The sequence below is a fragment of the Oryctolagus cuniculus genome, chromosome 1 (assembly GCF_964237555.1).
Source record: "Oryctolagus cuniculus chromosome 1, mOryCun1.1, whole genome shotgun sequence".
Lineage (NCBI taxonomy): Eukaryota > Metazoa > Chordata > Mammalia > Lagomorpha > Leporidae > Oryctolagus > Oryctolagus cuniculus.
Window position 1 is genome coordinate 220,181,949 of NC_091432.1, and position 20,446 is coordinate 220,202,394.

General features: G+C 41.0%; 1 protein-coding gene across 10 annotated transcripts in view; it reads right to left on the reverse strand.

Moving 5' to 3' along the window:
* Nucleotides 1-20,446, reverse strand: part of ASTN2 (astrotactin 2) — a 1,032,549-nt gene that overhangs the window by 208,402 nt on the left and 803,701 nt on the right. The window lies entirely within an intron of this gene.

A 20,446-nucleotide genomic window follows, 5' to 3' on the forward strand; every position in this document is an offset into this window, starting at 1 on the left:
ATTGAATTGTCATATTACATTATCAGAGCATCCTGTTTCTGTATTTCTTGCTAATGCTTCAGGACTCTGAACTCCATAAGGGCAGAGAAAGCAGCAGATTTTGCTGACTTCCATACCCACACTACACAGTGCTTAGAACACATGAACTTTCAAACATGTTTTCAATAAATATTTTTATTATATAGTACATTTACATAGTCTGATCACTGTGCTATTTTATCAAAGCATCAATGACTCTAATGGCCAGCATTTGTGAGCTACAAGGATGACAACTAATCAAGGCTGGCGATTAAGATACAATCCCTTCCCAAAGTAAAATTAGCTCCCTCAATTGAAAGGTCAACAAATGAATAGCTGATCGATTTTCTGGTTGTTCTAACCTCCTCTAAGTTTTCATGCAGTCCCATACCAGTAAGGGAATGGGAGAGTTAGGTTAAAACAGGCTGTCTTTTACAGGCCAAGGATAAAGAGCGTTTTTTGAAGAGACTTATCCTCTGTTCACATTTCCCATCCCTCTGAACAATGCTTCCAAAATAGGATCATGTCTGGTTTCAAGCCCAATTCAGTTCCAGTGACACTACAACCCATTCATTTGAGAACCTGCCAACTGAACTTTCTTTTTTCTCCTCCCAAATTCCTGCTGGGTATTATTTTGTTGCCACCAAAAAAAAAAAAAGAAAAAAAAAAAAAGAAAAGAAAAAGCCTCAGTAGAAGTGACAACTCCTTGTTGGGAGGGCAGCCAGTGCTTTTCGGCAGGAGGTGATGGCACCACTTGCCCTCATCCAGAAAACAAAACAAAGGCATCAGACTAAGGGCTTCTGGGAGAGCCAAAGCTGCGCGGATGTTTGTTCAATATTCGGCAACGGTGCAGGGCGCTGCCTCCCTAGTCAGACAGGCTTGCTTTGGCAATTGGCTTGCACTTGAAGCATTTAAAGGCTCCACAGGGACCAGAGGGGCTCAAATTAGAAACATTAAGGGAGGGAGAAAGGGGTGAGACTTTTATATCATAAAGAGTGGCCTTTATTATGACAATGGCTCCCAGGAATTACTAAAATGGGATCATTTCTTAGGTGGAGTTACTGTCTGCTTTTGGAGGAAAGTGATTGCTCTGAAGGCTGACTCAAGGACCCTCAAAGCTATCCTTAATAAAGGCAAATAGTCTGCTGAAATGCCATCAGCAAGGCCTGCACATCTGTGTTGTGAAATCTGAATTTCTCAGCCTAACAGTCAAAGTCCAATATCATCTGTGTACCCTTATAAACAATCATACCAACCTAAAAGGGTTATTGTGAAGATTAATAGGATGTCTGGCACAGATTAAGCACTCAATCAATATTAGCTTTTATTGTTGCTGATGCTGTGGTTGTTATAATTATATTGGTGTTGTTGTAACAGGATGTTAAAACTGAAATTTCTGTTGAGACACTAAGACATGATAGAAGTGAAATCCCAAAGTCATGTCCTTAGATGCAGGATTTACAAAGGATATGAATTCTAACTCATGTCATAACTGTAGAAACCTCAACTAGTACAAAGAAATCAAAAGAGGTCAAAGAGTAGAGAGGAACAATGTTAGTAAGATTTTCTGTGGAGGGAATTATCACCCTGCTTCAAGTCTCCAGGACCCCAGGTGGAACATGTGAAGCAGATTGTCTTCTAATCTCGAATCTTGTGAGAAGTATCTTCAAGAGTGCCACCTGGAGAACTTCTGTCAGCAGCTGGGAAGATAGTGGGCTGGGGTGTATCTTCACCTGAAAAATCTATAGTACACTGTGGTAGCAGATCAGAATAGGACACATAGGGATTAGTCCAGATTCTGAAATTTCTTATGCTTCATCTGGATGGATGTGGATCACATAGGAGCAAGTGCTGACCTAGAACTGTTTTGCGTTCTCCTCAAGAGGAGAAATTGCATTATCTCAGGTTTTAGTAGATGTCCCCAGCAATGGGGATCACTGAGAAGACCATGGAAAAGCCCCACATGGAAAGAGCTAGTTCTAAAAATCTCCCAGGACCACAGAGTACAGAGCCAGGTAAACAGATTCCAGGGCAACTGGGATCTTCTGAAGCCTTATTACTCCTTCCTCCTTCTGCTTTGACCGTTGGAAGAAGGAGAGGAAGAATTGCAAGTAGAGAAACGGAATGAATGCCAACCGTTTCCTCAACACTTAATGTCCCTTCTGGGAAGGGAAAGATCTGACTCATCAAATTTAGATGTTTAATTAAAATATTGGACTGAACATCTTAATTCTTGACTTAAAAATGTGATAGCGGTGTAAATGTCTATAGCACTGTCTATCCCCTAAGTGATAATAGATTTGATGTGGCCTGCTACAATTTTTACCTAGGGGTAGAAGAAAATTATCCCAGGGAATATATACATTAAAAGGAGTATAGAAATGAAATAACACACACACAACACATCATGTACATACACATAGCATACATGTACCCATAATGTATATTTTGGATATTCTCAACTTGTACTAAATCAACTGGATCATTTACATCATCATTATAGGATGTAATATATAATATATATATAGGATGTAATATATATATATAATATATACAGGATGATTTCAGTTAATGTGTGAGTTAATTGAATATCTGCCTGCCCAACTAAACTGTGAGCTTCATAAGAGCAAAGACCATGGCAGATTTTAATTAGTTTTGCATTTCCAACACAGAGTTCACTGTCTGATATCCCGTAAACAGTCCGCAGGTAAACACCTGATTAAGTGAACAGATGATCTGACTTATTTTGTTGTAGCCTTCCATTTGTGTAACATTTATTAGACTTTAACCTTTATCTCAATTTATCAACACAACCTAAAGGGCAGTTGGTCTTTATTTTACAAATGTACACTTGCTAGCTCAAAGAGGTAAAGTCAGTTGCCCAAACCATGCAGCTTGTAACTAGTCTAGACAGGTCCCTTTCCTGTTCTACTGTTCCCTTCACTGTTCATATTTCCTCTTTAAAAAGTTTTCTTTACCAATTTTCTCTTCTGCCTCTACACCAGGCGCTTGTGTCATACCCGTACCTGCCACCACCTGGCCATACCCCTAATCTGCAACCCATTCCCATGGGCTAATAGATTCTCAAGGGATGGAAGGTACTTTGAAGGACAACTGTTCTGATATTCTATGCAATGTTTAATTCACCATAAAATCATCCTACAACTCCTTGGACACTTCGAAAGTTGTGGAACACATTACTATTTTAAGCCTACAATCCTACTGTGGGAGAATCTTCCCACCTAGAAACTAAATTTCTCATTCTGAGCATCAGACCTAAACCCACAGTTATGCACTCCATGCTATTTGAATGCCTTACCTCAGTATTCAAGGCTGCCTCCCACGTGCGGGTCATGCTAAGATGAACCAACTGACAAGTTATATAACATCCCCATCCTAAGAACAGTGAGGCACTCTTGGGTGGTTTTTGATAGATGTGTGTGTGTGTTTTATGTGTATGTGTTTGTGTGCTCACATCCAGGGGTTGGAAAGAGAAACAATAGTGGAGATCCCAAAAAGAAGAAGACACGTTTACAAAAACTGCCAATCCCAGGACAATGGATCTCTTCATCTATCCCAGTCTGGCAGTTTCTCCTTTAAATGCACAGTTAATAAGCACAATCCCAGAGGGGCAGTTACAGTACAATGGCTCACTTAAGTCTAAAGTTGAGTTCCTTCATTTCCCATTTGGGTGACTTTGGACAAGTCACTTAAGCTCTCTAAAGCTCCATTCCCTCAAGTGTAAAATATCAACAACAGGGGGCTGGCACCGTGGCTCGCTTGGCTAATCCTCTGCCTGCGGCACCGGCATCCCATATGGGCGCCGGGTTTTAGTCCTGGTTGCTCCTCTTCCAGTTCAGCTCTCTGCTGTGGCCTGGGAGTGCAGTGGAGGATGGCCCAAGTGCTTGGGCCCTGCACCCGCATGGGAGACCAGAAGGAAGCACCTGGCTCCTGGCTTCGGACTGGCGCAGTGCCGGCCGTAGCGGCCATTTGGGGAGTGAACCAACAGAACGAAGACCTTTCTTTCTGTCTCTCTCACTGTCTATAACTCTACTTATAAAAAAAAAAAGTCAACAATATTAGTGCCCAAATTGCAGATTATTTGGAGAATCCAATGAAGAATTTCTAAAACTTTGGTACCAAGAGCATCACCAGAAGTTGTTTTTTCTAGCCCCTGACCTTTAGCTGTCAGCAATTTCTCCTTTAACTACTTGCTTTCTACCTATTAGAACACAGAAGACCAAAATAAAATTGAGTGCTTAAGTGCAAAGCTGGTGAATCAGACTACTTGATTTTAAACTTTAGACAAATCACCTTACCTCTCTGATCTTAGTTTCCTCATTTGTAAAACGGGGCTATCAATTGCTCATTCTACTGCTCTAAGAATCAAACAAGAAATGCTGCACTCGTTGGTTTACTTCTATGCTTTTACAGTTTTTATCATTACCCTACAAAGTAGGGAGTGTTGGTACCTCTTACAGATGAGGGAACTGAGACTCGAAGGGATCCGTGTAATCTTCAAGAGAATACCTATCTTTAGGTGAAAGCAAGTGATCTCTGAGGAAGGTCATGGCGTCTGTGAGAGAGGGACCCCTGGAAACAGCCCCATAGCCTAGTAAGGCTGGTGTCTCGGCCAGAGCCAGGAATCAGTCAGTATTGAAGCCTAACCTTTACTTTTTTCCAACGGAGACTGGGAAGGTTATAGCCAGTATTGAGAAGCTAAGAAAAAAAAAGCCATGTGTGATCTCCTGCTGCCCTCTAGTGCTGCTTAAAATGATTGCTCTTGGGAAACATCACAAGTAAACTTGCTAAGCACTGAGAGGAGCAAGGGAAGATAGTGAAGACTTAGCTATGATACAAAGAAGCCTTGTGAAGTTACTAAAAGGATCCTGAACAAGCATTTTCCAAGAAGGCCTATTCAGGTTTATGGCTAGGCAGTGAGGAGGGAAAATATGAATAATAATTTGTTCCAATCCTAGTATTACTCAGGTATTTGTGTATCAGCTGGGAAGAAAAATCCAGAGAAACTAAGAAAATGGAGATATGTCAGAAAGACGATAACAGAGGAAATAGGATCTTAAACATGACAGGAAGAGATATAGTTACTCCCTGTTTGCAGAAGGCAGAATGTAATCTGAATGTCAAATATATCTATCTGGCTTTTAAGATTCATTTATTTGTTTGAGAGGCAGTTATAGACAGACAGAGGGAGCGACAGAGAGGGGTCTTCCATGTGCTGGTTCACTCCCCAGATGGCTGCAACAACTGGAGCTGGGCTGATCTGAAGCCAGCAGCCAGGAGTGAGGAGCTTCTTCCAGGTCTCCTACATGGGTGCAGGGGCCCATGCAAAAGTGCTATCTTTCACTGCCTTCCCAGGCCATTAACAAAGAGCTGGATTGGAAGAGGAGCAGTTGAGACATGAACCAGTGCTCATTTGGGATGCCAGTGCCTCAGAAAGAGGCTTAACCAACTATGCCACAGTACTGGCTCCTAGATCTGGGTTTTAATTTCAGTTTGGTCAAAATTAAACATGTACTCATGACATCCATGAGATGTTATGCAAGTTAGGTATTACAAGACAATGACAAGACAAAGGGGTAAATGGGTACTGATTCCCTTCTTGGCTCCACCTGCTATGCCTGTGCCTGTAGAATTGAATCCAAGTGGAGGAGCACCTATCCCCAACCTATATAAATGGGAACTTACGGCCACAGCCCTGCCATGAGAACATGGACAAGTTATAAAATCTGCACTGGGTTGTTTCTCCTAAATCCTCCAAATAATCCAGGATTTAGGTACCAATATTATTGACATTTTACCTCTGACAGAATGGAACTATAGAGTAGTTAAGTTACTTGTCCAAGGTCATCCGGCTGGAAAATGGAAAAACTGGAAATTCTGGCATTGTGTTGGTTAATTGAGTTGAAAAGCTGCCAAATTAGGTTAGATGAGATCAGGCCATTAGTATCTCTGAGGCTGCCAAACCCTGCCCGAGAATCATCCTTTCCCCACTAGCCTAGGATTGACTAGAAGGAGGAGGAAGGAACAGGAGAGAGGTTCATCTTGGAATCCTTCTTCTAGGGGGTAAGCTTTGAGCAGAGTTTTTAAGTAGAAGAATTGGATTCTAGCAAAAAGAAGGAAGGCCTCTTAATCAGGATCTAATCTCCAATGGACAGAAAGAATTTCAGAGTCAGATTCTGAATTCCTAATGGCCTTTGGCCACAGCCTGTCACTTCTAAAGACCTCTCTTTCCTCAGCTGTAAAATGTGATTGAACAAATTATGATATTCCTAATCCAAAGCATTACTGTGTGAATTCAATGAGATCCAATCCTTATGGTTAGCAAGGAATACAAGGTTAGGAAATGTGGCATTCCTTTTGGTGCTTTACCTTTTTCTTTTTTTTCCTTTCTTTTCTTTTTTTTTGACAGAGTGGACAGTGACAGAGGGAGAGACAGAGAGAAAGGTCTTCCTTTGCCGTTGGTTCACCCCTCAATGGCCACTTCAGCCGGCGCACCAGGCTGATCCGAAGCCAGGAGCCAGGTGCTTATCCTGGTCTCCCATGCGGGTGTAGAGCCCAAGGACTTGGGCCATCCTCACTGTACTCCCCGGCCACAGCAGAGAGCTGGACTGGAAGAGGAGCAACCGGGACAGAATCTGGCGCCCTGACCGGGACTAGAACCTGGTGTGATGGCGCTGCAGGCAGAGGATTAGCCTAGTGAGCTGCGGCGCCGGCCAGTGCTTTCCCTTTTTCAAGCACTTGTCTCAGTGCATAAAGCTATGTTGTTATACTAATACTGGGAATAGTAATATTTGAGCTATACTCACTGCCTCTCAGTGTACATTAGCAGAAAGCTGGAATAGGAAGTGGAACCAGAACTCAAACACAGGCACTCTGAGATAGGAGGCAGGTATCCAAGTGGTGTTTTAACCAAATACCCATCCCTCCCATCAGGGAATCTTTGTCTTATCTTTGAGGCAATCACGTAAATTTAATACTATCAATAACAACATTTTTATAGGCGCGTATTCTAGGTGAGATGTTCTACTTACTTTGCATACATTATTTCATTTGGTTTCTATAAATTCTAACAACGAGAAGGAGGTTTCATTATTGCTTTTTAAGAGTAAAGAAAGCTCACAGAGAGGAAATCAGGAGCCCAGAAAGAGCTGTATTTCCACTTTGATCTTTTCCACTATCTGATGCTGCCTTCCACTTTGCTATGCTACTAGAGATGTGGGTATAGGCACTGAAAAATTCTGGACATTGAATGTGCAATTTCTGTTACCTCTGCCTATTCCATCATAGTAATCAGCAATAAAACTCGATGGATAACTGATAGGAAAACTATGGTGCATCTGAACAATGAGGTACTTTGCACTTAAAAATTTCATTAAAACAATTTTTATGTCATATGGAGCAATCACAAATATGTTTTGTTAAATGGGAAAACAGTGCATAGCAATGATTACTTTTATGTGGATAAGAGGGGAGAAATTACAAATATATATATGAGCCCTCATGTATACCTGATACATAATACACAAGGTACTTCAAAGAATTCATGGAGAATGGAATTAAAACATCATCCTTCTTAGTAGAAAAATTTTGGAATTCATGAATAGTCTTCTCATAATGTATATTCTCCATAAACTTTTTTAAAAAAATGTATTTATTTATTTGAAAGGCAGAGTTACAGAGAGGCAGAGGGAGAGAGAGAAAGTCTTCCATCCACTGGTTCACTCTCCAGATGACCACAATGGCTGGAGCTGTGCTAATCTGCAGTCAGGAGCCAGGTACTTCCTCTGGGTCTCCGAAATGAGTGCAAGGGCCCAAGGACTTGAGCCATCTTCTACTGCTTTCCCAGGCTGCAGCAGAAAGCTGGATGGGAAGTGGTGCAGCTGGGGCTTGAACTGGTGCCCATATGGGATGCTGGCACTGCAGGTAGAGGCTTTACCTACTGCACTATAATACCAGCCCCTTCTCCGTAAACTTTGTGAAATCCCTAGTGTGTGTGTGTGTGTGTGTGTGTGTGTGTGATATTTTTCACTGAGAAATAGTGAAAGGAGTAACCAAGATTAACACACAGTTATCTATATGGGGAGCAAGAAAAGGTCAAGGTGTTAATGATAGGAGCCAGTGTTTTAAGTATATCTTCTTCAATAAATTTTAGCTTTGCAACAACATAATTTTTTAAAATTTTACATAATTTTGAAACTCTAAAAAGACAAAAGCAATCTCTACCAATTATGCACAAACTTAAAATGTATCTAACTATATATCAAAGTATTGTTATAACCATACAGAGAAAATAATTTTGAGTACTTTAAAGTGCAGTATTTTTTTTAAAGATTTATTTATTTATTTGAAAGGCAAAGTGAGGAGGGAGTGATCTTCCAGCTGCCAGTTCGTTCCCTAAGTGACTGCAACAGCCAGTTCTGAGCTATGTTAAAGCCAGGAGCCAGAAACTTCATCCTTGTCTCCTACATGGGTGGCAGGGGCACAATCATTTGGTCATCTTCTGCTGCCTTTCCAGGCACCTTAGCAGGAAGCTGAATCAGAAGTGGAAATGCAAGGACTCAAACCAGCATAACAATGGGATGCCAGTGTTGCCAACAACTAATTCAAGTATAAAGAGGTTAAGAAAAATTTTGTAAAGTAAAATTTCAGTTGGAAATCACAGAAATTTATGAATTGTTTTTAATAAAATATGCATTTCATTGTTCTGTCCACTGAAAAGGCATAGAAGTTATAACAATTTTTTTTTCCACAGGCAGAGTGGACAGTGAGAGAGAGAGACAGAGAGAAAGGTCTTCCTTTGCTGTTGGTTCACCCTCCAATGGCCGCCGAGGCTGGTGCGCTGCGGCCGGCCGGCGCACCACGCTGATCCGAAGCCAGGAGCCAGGTGCTTCTCCTGGTCTCCCATGGGGTGCAGGGCCCAAGGACTTGGGCCATCCTCCACTGCACTCCCTGGCCACAGCAGAGAGCTGGCCTGGAAGAGGGGCAACAGGGACAGAATCCAGTGCCCCGACCGGGACTAGAACCCGGTGTGCCGGCGCCGCAAGGTGGAGGATTAGCCTACTGAGCCGCAGCGCCGGCCAGTTACAATTTAATAGCAAAAAATATGTTCAATTCCCAGACTCTGGTTCATAAATATTACTTTCCTTTAGAAGGAACAAAGGCTTCTTGGAGAAATTCCTGATTCCAAGTCTGGAATAGGTGTGGCACAAGCTAAGCCTGGGATGTTTTGTTGTACAGAAAAGCAAGGTCAAGAAATGGGGTCATTTCAAAATGATATAGATGTCAACTTAAAGGGGCTCATTATGGCCTGGCATTAAACAATTTAAACATCAAAAAATAATGATTGCAGCTGATGGAAATTTATCAAACAAATAACTTTTTATTAATTCAGAATGTTCCTCAAGCTAAAACCAAAATCAAACTGAAAGCAAAAACTGAAATCAAGACATAAAACAGGGGTCGGTGCTGTGGCTAGTGGATAAAGCTGCCACCTGCAGTGCTGGCAACACACAAGGGCGCCAGTTTGAGTCCTGGCCGCTCCACTTCCAATCCAGCTCTCTGCTATGGCCTGGGAAAGCAGTGGAAGATGGTCCAAATTCTTGGGCCCCTGCACCCATGTGGGAGACCAAGAGGAGGCTCCTGACTTTGGACTGGCACAGCTCTGGCCATTGCGGCCAACTGGGGAGTGAATCAGCAGATGGAAGACCTCTCTCTCTTTCTGCCTCTCCTTCTCTTTCTGTGTAACTCTGTCTTTCAAGTAAATAAATAAATCTTTTAAAAAATTTAAAAAGACATAAAACAAATAAAATAAAACAAACAAAAGTTACTAGTCAACATTTGAAATTGTCAAGAGGCCATTACAATATTCTGGAAAATATATATAAGAATCAGTCATGCATTTATCAAATAAATAGGGTTTAAGGGCACCACATATTTCCTTATGGAAAGATTTCAGGTCATAAAGGCAAGAACAATGATAAAATTATAACATTAACATTTTGTAAGTTCTAATAAAATACAACTATCACCACTGAATCATAAATCATTAGGAAAAAGGCTGAAGGGAAAAATGTCTAATGAATGGATCAGATGGATAGGAATTGAGCCTGCTGATCAGTCTTAACAGAACTAAAAAGAGTACCACCAGACTTTAAGTGCTTCTGATATGATGCTATAGGAAGCACACAGCACTGCCTGTGTACTTCAGGTGGTACTTCTTGGATTTGTAGATAGAATTCAGAGGCCTGTGAAATTGTACAGGGAAAAATATACGTTATTTTCAGTATCTTATCTATGCAATTTAGCATTTCCTTAAAATTGTGAATGTAGGTAGCAAACTAATATAACATTAAAACTTCCTATAAATTTGACAAAATGGGATTTTTATGTTTTTATCACATACAAATATCTAAAAATATTTTGCTTGGCACCACTTAGAAATTATGATAGTTATTTGACTCTCCACTAGATCTTAACATTAATAAAGGAGCATATATATTCTTTCATACTTTTTAATATTTTGATAACTATGAGGTATCTATATTATTAATCATTCTACAAAAGGAGCCCATAAGACTGAAAAAAAGTGAAAAATCCCTAGGAGAAATGAACAAGTTAAAAAAACACTATGAAGAAGCAGTCAGCTAGATCTGCAATGTGAAAAATCCTGGGGCTGGTGCTGTGGCATAGTGGGTAAAGCTGCCACCTGCAGTGCTGGCATCCCGTATGGGCACTGATTCGAGTCCCAGCTGCTCCACTTCTGATCCGGCTCTCTGCTATGGCCTGGGAAAGCAGTAAAAAATGCCCAAGTCCTTGGGCCCCTGCACCCACATGGGAGACCAGAAGGAGGCTCCTGGCTCCTGGCTTTGGATTGGCACAGCTCCAGCTGTTGAGGCCGATTGGGGAGTGAACCAGCAGTTGGAAGAACTCTCTCTCTCTCTCCTTCTGCCTCTCCTTCTCTGTGTTACTCTTTCAAACAAATAAAATAAAATCTTAAAAAAAAGAAAAATCCTAAAAGACAAATGAGCCTATATTTTTTCAGCTAATAACAGCATGGGCAAAATTAAAGGGTAAAACTATCACAGTTTAAGAGAGATTTGGTATAAAATATAGGCATTTGATCCTTAATTAAGCATATGGCCTGTAAAAGTATACTTTTGAAACAGTTAAATAAATTGGAGTATGAACTATTAAAAGTGATAATAATGCTGAGATTATATTAAAAATAACCATCTGTATGGGGCCAGCGCTGTGGCATAGCAGGTAAGGCTGCCATCCATAGTGCCAGCATCCCATATGGGCACCAATTCCAGTCTCGGCTGCTCCACTTCCGATCCAGCTCTCTGCTATGGCACTGGAGGATGGCCCAAGTCCTTGGGACCCTGAGCCCACGAGGAGACCCAGAGGAAGTTCCTGGCTCCTGGCTTCGGACTGATGCAGCTCCGGCTGTTGCAGCCAATTGGGGGGTGAACCAGCAGATAGAAGACCTCTCTCTCTCTCTCTCTGTGCCTCTCCTTCTCTCTCTGTGTAACTCTTTCAAATAAATAAATTTAAAAAATCTTAAAAGAAAGAAAAAACGTAACCATCTGTTAAAGAAATATACTGAGATAGTTACAGGAAGAATGATATGATATCTGAGACTTGTTTTAGAAGACTCCAGCAACAAAAAGCACATTGGAGGTGAGCAATAACTGAAACAAAATTAGAAAATATTGAGAGCAAACATTGCTGGGTAATGGGTACACAGAGGATCACTATACTCTTTTCTTTCCCTGTGTGTGTACTTATAATCTTCCTTACCATAACATTAAGACACCTGCCAGAAGTTTCAAAAAAATTTATAAGGGCAAATATTGCTGGGGAGTAGGATGAGGGGAGATTGTGTACGGTTTCCATTCTTCCTTATAAATGCATGCTCATTTGTATTTTTTTTAAGACTTGTAAAGAGAATCTTTAGGCTCACAGAAAAATTTAGAGGAAGGTATAGAAATTTCATATCTATCCATTGCCTGCACACATGCGTAGCCTCTCCCATAGTAACATTCCTGCCAGAGTGGTGCATTCATACAACTGATTAACCTACATATATATGTCATAATCAAAGTCTACAGTTTGGGGTCACTGCTGCACAATATATGGGTTTGGACAATGATAATGATCTGTTATGATAGCATCATACATACTGTTCTTTAAAAAGATTTACTTATTTATTTGAAAGTCAGAATTACACAGAGAGAGGAGAGGCAGAGAGAGAGAGAGTTCTTCTATCTGCTGATTCACTCCCCACTTGGCCACAATGGCTGGAGCTGGTGCTAATTCGAAGCCAGGAGCAAGAACTTCCTCTGTGTCTTCCCTTGTGGGTGCAGGGGCTCAAGCACTTGGGCTATCTTCTACTGTTTTCCCAGGCCACAGCAGAGAGCTGGATCAGAAGTGGAGCAGCTGGGACTCAAACCGCTGCTTATATGGGATGCTGGCACTGCAGGCAGTGGCTTTACCCTCTGTAGCACAGTGCCGGCCCCAATACACACTGTTTTTCACTGCCTTAAAAATCCCCTGTGTTCTGCCTTTTCATCCCACTCACTTATCTCTACCCTCTGGCAACCACTGATCTTTTTAAGGCTTCTATAGTTTTGTCATTCCAGGAGCGTGATATTGGACTCATCCAGTAGTATTCTTTTAAGATTGGCTTCTTTCACTAATTAATATACATTTAATGTCCCTCCATGGTGGGGGGAGGGGGGTTGGGGTGGCACTGTGGTTCAGTGAGTTAAGTTGCCATCTGCAGCACCAGCATCCCATACAGGCACTGGTTCCAGTCCTGGTTGCTCTACTTTCAATCCAATTCCCTGCTAATGTGCCTGGGAAAGCAGAGGAAGATGATTCAAGTGCTTTTGCCCTGGAATCCACATTGGAGACCCAAAAGAACCTCCTGGCTTCTAGCTTAGGTCTGGCCATTGTGACCATTTGGGGAGTGAACCAGTAGATGCAGAATCTCTCTTTTTCGCTTTGTATTTTTCTCTCTGCTTCTTCTCTTTCTGTAACTCTTTCAAATAAATATTTTTTAAAAGTTCCCTTATGAATTTTTACAGTTTAACAGCTAATTTCTTTTTAGCACTGAATATGGTACTTTGAATATACCACAGTTAATTTACCAGTTCATCTATTAAAGGACATCTTGGTTGCCCTCAAGTTTTGACAGTTACAAATAAGGCTGCTAAAATGTCCAAGCGCAGGTGTGTGAGTGTGTGTGTGTGTGTGTGTGTGTTTTCAACACTTATTAAATACAAAAGAGCACAACTGATAGATCACATGGTAAGAATGTGATTACTTGTGTGACTGGCTAAGCCATTATGTATGTCCAGCAGCAATGAATGAGGAGTTTTTGTTAACCCACAATCTCATCAGTATTTGGTGTTACCAGTGTTCTGAATTTTGGGCCATTTTAATAGGTAAGAAGTGGTTTCTGATTGTTTTGTGTTTCCCTGATGACACATGAGGTAGAGCATGTTACATGTTTGGCATCTGTTTATCCACTTTGAAGTATCTGTTAAGGTCTTCAGTCCATTTTTTAAATCAGAATGTTTGTTTTCTTCTTGTTGAGTTTTAAAAGTTCCTCATATATTTCAACTAACCTGATACAACTTTTGCAAATACTTTCTCCCAGGCTGCGACTTGTCTTCTCATTTGTTGACTTTGTCCTTTGCATAACAGAAATTTTTAATTTTAATGACGTCTAGCTTATCAATTATTTCTTATATTTTATAACCTTTAAATATTAACAAAGTTTCCTATTTTTAGAAAAATGAAATCAGATAATGGGTAAGCAGTGACATGAAGAGAGTATGAGGTGGAGGGAGGGATGAGGAGTTGGGCGAAGGAGGCTCTCTCTTTGCAGTCAGCCAGTCTTATTGATGCCAGTTGATGGAGTGGTTAATGGCAGCTACCAAAAAAAGAGAAGCTGGCTGAAATCCTACAGCCAAGAGGAACCAACAAGAGGACTAAGGCAGGCATGTGGGGCTTAGCAGAAATAAAGCCAGTAAGCAATTTTCCAGCAGACCTCACTTAGTATTCAGTTGAGTTGAGGCTGTTGACACTACACAGAGAATGTTCTCTGGGAAAGCCTTCAATGCTACTAACATGTATTAAGCATCTACATAGTCAGTGTTTGATTACTGCTGACATTTAACTATCCATATGAGTTGAAGCCATTATTAATGGGCTCTAGTCAATGAACATAAATGTATATAATATTTAAATAAAGATTCAAATTTCTGAATAAATTATTTTCATATAGCTCAAAGAAGGCAACTGAAAATAGAAAAAAATCTCCCCACAAAAGAATATTTATGCATTGTGATTTGTAGTGGGTTCAATGCTCAAAGATGGGTTTGTCAACATGACGAACATTTATGCATCCAATTGACAACTATAAAGACATCCCCCCAAAAATACTTCCACTATTTTCCTTATTAAGTAAATAGAATACTGAAGTTGATATTTATTGGAAATAAAATATTTGTTGGATACCTAGCATTACCATAAATATGTAGGAACAGTTTAAGGGAGACTTTGGACATGTTTATATTTATATGAATATAAGCAAAAGTGGTAGATAAAATTCACTCCTCAAATGCTTTTTTATATCTCAAATTTAAACTGAATTCAAACATCTTTTGTGCTTTTACCTTCAACTGTAGGCCAGACTGAGAAACACATGGAGATTGAGTACACCTTAAAGATTAGAAGTAAAATTTCAGCGAAACACAGAAATAGATATGTAGACAGATAGATAGGCAGAAAACACATTAGAAGGAGAGATGGAGGAAAGAAGATGGGACTGAGAGGGGGTAGGAGAGAGTTTTGTGAGATACTGTGAAGCAGTGATTCAGCAAAACTGTGCTTGGATTCCTGACTCACAGAAACTGTAGACAGTCAATGTGAGTTGTTTTAAGTTACAAAATTATATGAGCAATTCGTTATATAGTGACACATAAGTAAAATTATATCTTCTTATAATTTTATATGATTTCATGAAAATCATAGTAATTAAAAACCTGTGGAGTTAGAGAAAGTTTGATAAGGATATAAAGGAGTTTTATCTCCTTACTTTTTCTTCCTTGTATTCTATAACCCAAACAGACCTCTTTCCTCCTCAGAATTCAGTTGCTAACTAGCGAAGAAAAGGGGAAGATTTTGTTGAGAATAGTAAAAACAACAACACTGACAATAACTACTGTCCAAAGAGATTCTTTACCATGCAGTGTTTTAAACTCTTTAGAACTATTAAACCATCTACTACTTACATTTCTATTGGTAGAAAACTATCAGTACCTCTATTTTGCCAAAGAGGAGAATGAAGTACAGAGAAGCTACGGAAGTTGTTCAAGGTTACAAAACCTGTTGCTTGCAACAAGTTATCAAGCATTATTTCAGGTTTTTTTTATTGTTGTTGTTGTTTGCTTTTTGTAAAGATTTATTTATTTTAAAGGCAGTGTTGTGGGGGAGGGAAGGGGATACACACACCAGAGAGAGAGGGAGATTTTCCATTGCCTGGTTTATTCCCCAAATGGTATCAATGGCTAGTGCTGGTCCAGGCACCTCTGTTTAGGTCTCCCACATGGGTGGCAGGGATCTAAGCACTTGGGCCATTTCCTACTGCCTTCTCAGGTGCATTAGAGGGGATGTGGATCAAAAATGGAGCAGAGTGATGGGAATTGAACCAATTCTCACATAGAATGCCACATTGCAAGTTGCTTAACCTGCTGCATCACAATGCCGGCACCAATCAAGCATATTTCAAATAATCTTATCTGTACCCCAAGATACTCAGAGTTCTGTCTGATTCCAAAGCTTTTTCTATTTCTATATAAAAGTATATGTAATAAACTTAGTCATAATAACAAATGCAATATAATGAACATTACTACATGTCAGGCAAGGCACTAGTATTACATGTTAGGCAAAGTGTTCTGCATCCATTATCTCATTTTGCTCCCCACAATCTTGTCAGTTAGTTATTGTTTCTGTTTTAAAGAGAATAAAAGAGGTGGGCATTTGGTACAGCACTTGGGATGCCTGTGTGCCATGTTGGAGTGTCTGGGATTGATTCTTGGTTCTGCTTTAAATTAATACACACTCTGGAGGCAGCAGGTGATGGCTCAAATCCTTGGGTTCCTGCCACCCACATGGGAGACCTAGAGTGGGTTCAGGCTCCTGGCTTTGGCCTAGCCCAGCTCTGGTTCTTGCAGGTTTTTGGAGGGAGAACCAGCAGATAGAATATTTTTGTTTGTCTCTGCCTTTCAAATAAAGTAAATAAACACAATGTTTTCCAAAGAGAAAATTAGAGAGAAAGCAAACAATATTTGGTTCATAGGGCAGTGCTATCAGCTGAACTGTGTACCACAAAAGACAGGTTGATATCTCAACCCCTCAATACATCAGTATGTGACTGTATGTGAAAATAGGGTTGTTGTAGATGTAACCAGGTAAGATTATGTCATACTAGAGACATGTCTCTAACCCAGTATGACTAGTGTCCCATTATGACTGGTGACATAGACACAGAGAGCAGAATGCCACAGGAAGCCAGAGACATACAGGAAGAAGAGAACAAGTGAAGGCAAAGATTAGAGCTATGTTGCCATAAGCCAAGTAAAGCCTGGGGAACTTCTAGAAGCTGGAAAAGCCAAGGAAGAGGCTTTGGAGACAGAACATAGTTCAGCTGACACCTTGACATCCACCTTCAACTGTGGAGAGATTTCAGCCACTTAGTTTGTGGTGCTTTGTTATAGTAGCCCTAGAAAACTGCTACAAGTAGTTTAAATGTTACATGAAAAACCATTATATTAAAATGGTGAATAAAGAGTATTTAAAGTGCTCCACCAAGGGTATTTTTGAAATGTCTCTGCATAAGAGGAATGCTAATATTGCGCCAGGCTAGGCAAAGCTACAGGAAAGAAATGAGTGCATTTCCCCAGAGTGCTTATTTTACTATGAGATTTTGTGGAAAGCCTGGTAATTAATTTAACTGGTGAGTTATTTAAACACTAAAAAGAAAAGATAGTCAAACAAACACGGACATTATTTTTTAAAAGGAAAAAGACTTTTTAAAGTAACATTTGAGCTATTCCCAGATTTTCAGGAGTATCATTAACTCTCCTGTGAGGTTGGGGAAACATCAATATACACACTCATATGTGTATGCATTAATACATATAAATTATATACACACAAATATACACACATATGTATATACACACACATATATATACACACATATGTATATACACACATATATATACACACACACACACAAACACTAGGGGTAAGCAGTTGGCATAGCAGGTGAGGTGCCCTCATCCCAAGTCTTGGGGCTGGGGCTCAAGACCCAGCTCTGCTCATGATTCCATATTCCTGTGGAGGTGATAGCAATAACTAGTTACCCACATGGGAGACTTGGATTGAGTTTTTGGCTCCTGGCTTCATCCTGCCCCAGCCTGCTCCAGCCCAGGCCATTGCTGGCATTTGTGGAGTGAACCAGCAGAGGGGAGAACTCTCTCTGCCTCTCAAATAAATATACTAGAAATATATGTGTATATATTATGCAATATATATGTAGGCACACATACATATATATATATTGAATATATATAATTGACACTTTAGGCTGATAACTGATTTTCAGCACACAGGGTGCTATGTCTCCCAACCTGGCCTGAGAAAGGAGAGTCGGAACCACCTTCCAGGTGGCAACTATAAGCAATCCATTTAATCTTTCTGAGCCTCAGCTGCCTCCTTTTGTAATGTGGCACTACTTATATCTACTTAAAGAATTGTTGAGAGATTGTGACAAATGACTATCTCAGTGAGTGTCTGTTATGCTGCTGGTGCTCAAAAAATGGGCAGCTCTTACCTGCCGGATTCCTGAACTGTTTTGTAACTAGAATTCCAGGTGAGACAAGAAATGTGATTTGCTTAATCTCACATTTCTGAGTCTGATTTGTCAGCAATTTTTACATACTGACCTAACAGATGCAACTGCAAATAAACATTGTCCTTCAAGGTCACAGCCCACTGGTAAAGATGACAGGTAAATGGATAATTAAAGCCCCAGCTGGCATGTGCTTTGTGAGAAATCATCCTTTTGCAAAATCTCATGCAATGAATACACCACATTCCAAGAATGTGAAGCCCAAGAAGGAAAGAGAAGCAAACACTTTCCTTTCCTTACTGCTGGAAGGCTCTGAACCAGCCAGGTGCCAGCATTAAGAAAAATCTTCAAGCCCTTCTCAGACCAGTTTTGACTCAAAATATTCCTGACCCATCTGCTCAAATTCCACATGGCCTGGGACTCTAAGTATGTCACCAAAGTCTGAGGATAGCCCCAGAGCTGATGCCAACCTAGGAGTCCAGAGCTCCCAGGCCTGTTCAAAGAGGCTATAAAGAATGCCAGCCTAGCCTCCTGTTTCCCTTATTATCTGAAATGCTATGGCTGAGGATTATGGAACCAGTGGTCCTGGGTCCTGAAGGTGTAAGAATTCAGTATAATTTTTCATTACATTAAGTATAAACCATTTCATAATCTGCTAATCTTTAGAACAAAGCTGATTTTCTTTTAAAGACATGAGGAGAGAGATAAAATAAGGTTAAAAAGATGGATTCTAGGGCCAGCGCTGTGGTATAGTAGGTTAAGCCTCTGCCTGTGATGCTGGCATCCCAGTTCATGGGATGCCAATTCGTGTCTCAGCTGCTCCTCTTCCAATCTAGCTCTTTGCTTATGGCCTGGGACAGTAGTGGAAGATGGCCCAGGTGTTTAGCCCCCTGCAGCCACATGGGAGACCCAAAGGAAGCTCCTGGCTTCTGGCTTCAGATTGGCCCAGCTCTGGCTGTTGCAGCCATTTGGGGAGTGAACCAGCAAATGGAAGACTTCTCTGTCTCTCCCTCTCTGTTTCTGTAACCCTGGCTCTCAAATAAATAAATAAGAAAGGAAGAAAGGAAGAAAGGAAGAAAGGAAGAAAGGAAGAAAGGAAGAAAGGAAGAAAGGAAGAAAGGAAGAAAGGAAGAAAGGAAGAGAAAGAAAGAAAGAAAGAAAGAAAGAAAGAAAGAAAGAAAGAAAGAAAGAAAGAAAGAAAGAAAGAAAGAAAGAAAGAAAAAGGTGGATTCTCAGGGGCCAGTATTGTGGTGCAGTGAGCTAAGCCACTGCTTGGTCCGCTAGCATCCTACATCAGAGCACCTATTTTGAGTCCTTGCTGCTCTGCCTCTGATCCAGTTCCCTGCCAGTGTGCCTGGAAAGGCAGAGGAGGTGGCTCAAGTACTCAGGTCGCTGACGCCCACATAGGAGACCCTCATAGAGGTCTAGGCTTCTGCCTTTGGTTGTTACCATGTAGCAAGTGACCCAGCAGATGGGAGATCTTTCTGTCCCTCCATCACTCTTGTCTTTCTAGTAAATAATTAAAAAAAAAAAAGTGGTTTCTGAATTGTATTCAAATCTGGGCTCTGAAACTTAGGAACAAGTGGCTTTGCTATTGAATCACCTAGGCATCAACTGCCTATCTCAGAAAATCCTTATAAGTATTAAAGGAGCCAGGTATGTCAGATGCAGGCAGACAAGAAGTGCTCCAAGATGTTTTGGTACCATTTTTGTTTGCTGTTTTATCATTGTTCAGGGTAACACAGCTAAGTGGAATTTCAAATGCAATCCTATCCTACTTCACACTCCTTTGTGCTCCTAAACTACCCAGTACAGTCGTGACCTCAGGGACTATAGGTCACTCCAGTAGAGGGGACCACAGACCACCTGGTAAGTCTCCCCACCCCGCAAAAGCTAGACTCTGATTTGGGCTCCTAGGTAGCTTCAGTCTGCAGGGACAACCTGTGCTGTAGGCTGGAGAGGCAAAAGGTTTTACCGAGAATAATCTGATTAGGTAAAACTTCCTCCAGCAGCTGGTGCGGTGAGTCAGAGGTTTGCCCGGGGCGCTGCACTCTGAGGTGGGCAGGTTCTGTGCTTGCGCAGAATGCAAGTTTTAGTCTTTCTTTGTCCATTTTTCAGATGAGGCAACCGAGGTTCAGAAAGGCCTTTCTGAGGAGTGCAAAGGCTTTGCAGAGGACCACTCATGCAGGGCATGGTTTAGTGCAGAGGTTTAGACTTTGAGACTGGAATCAAACAAGTGAGTTCTGGCTTAGCTCCCAAATAGTTGAGTGAACTTGGGAAGGCGCCTTTCGCCCGTGGGCCTCAGCTTTCTAACCCATTCAAAGACACCAGAAAAGTATTTTGAGTTGCTAAGTGCCACCGTTTTTCGGTAAAGAGCTAGTCACGGAGGATATACCCAGCCCGGGCGCTCGCACTGGCTGGACCACAAATCCCAGCATGCCCCGGGGGAGGTGGGGGCGAAATGACGGACAGGTCGCT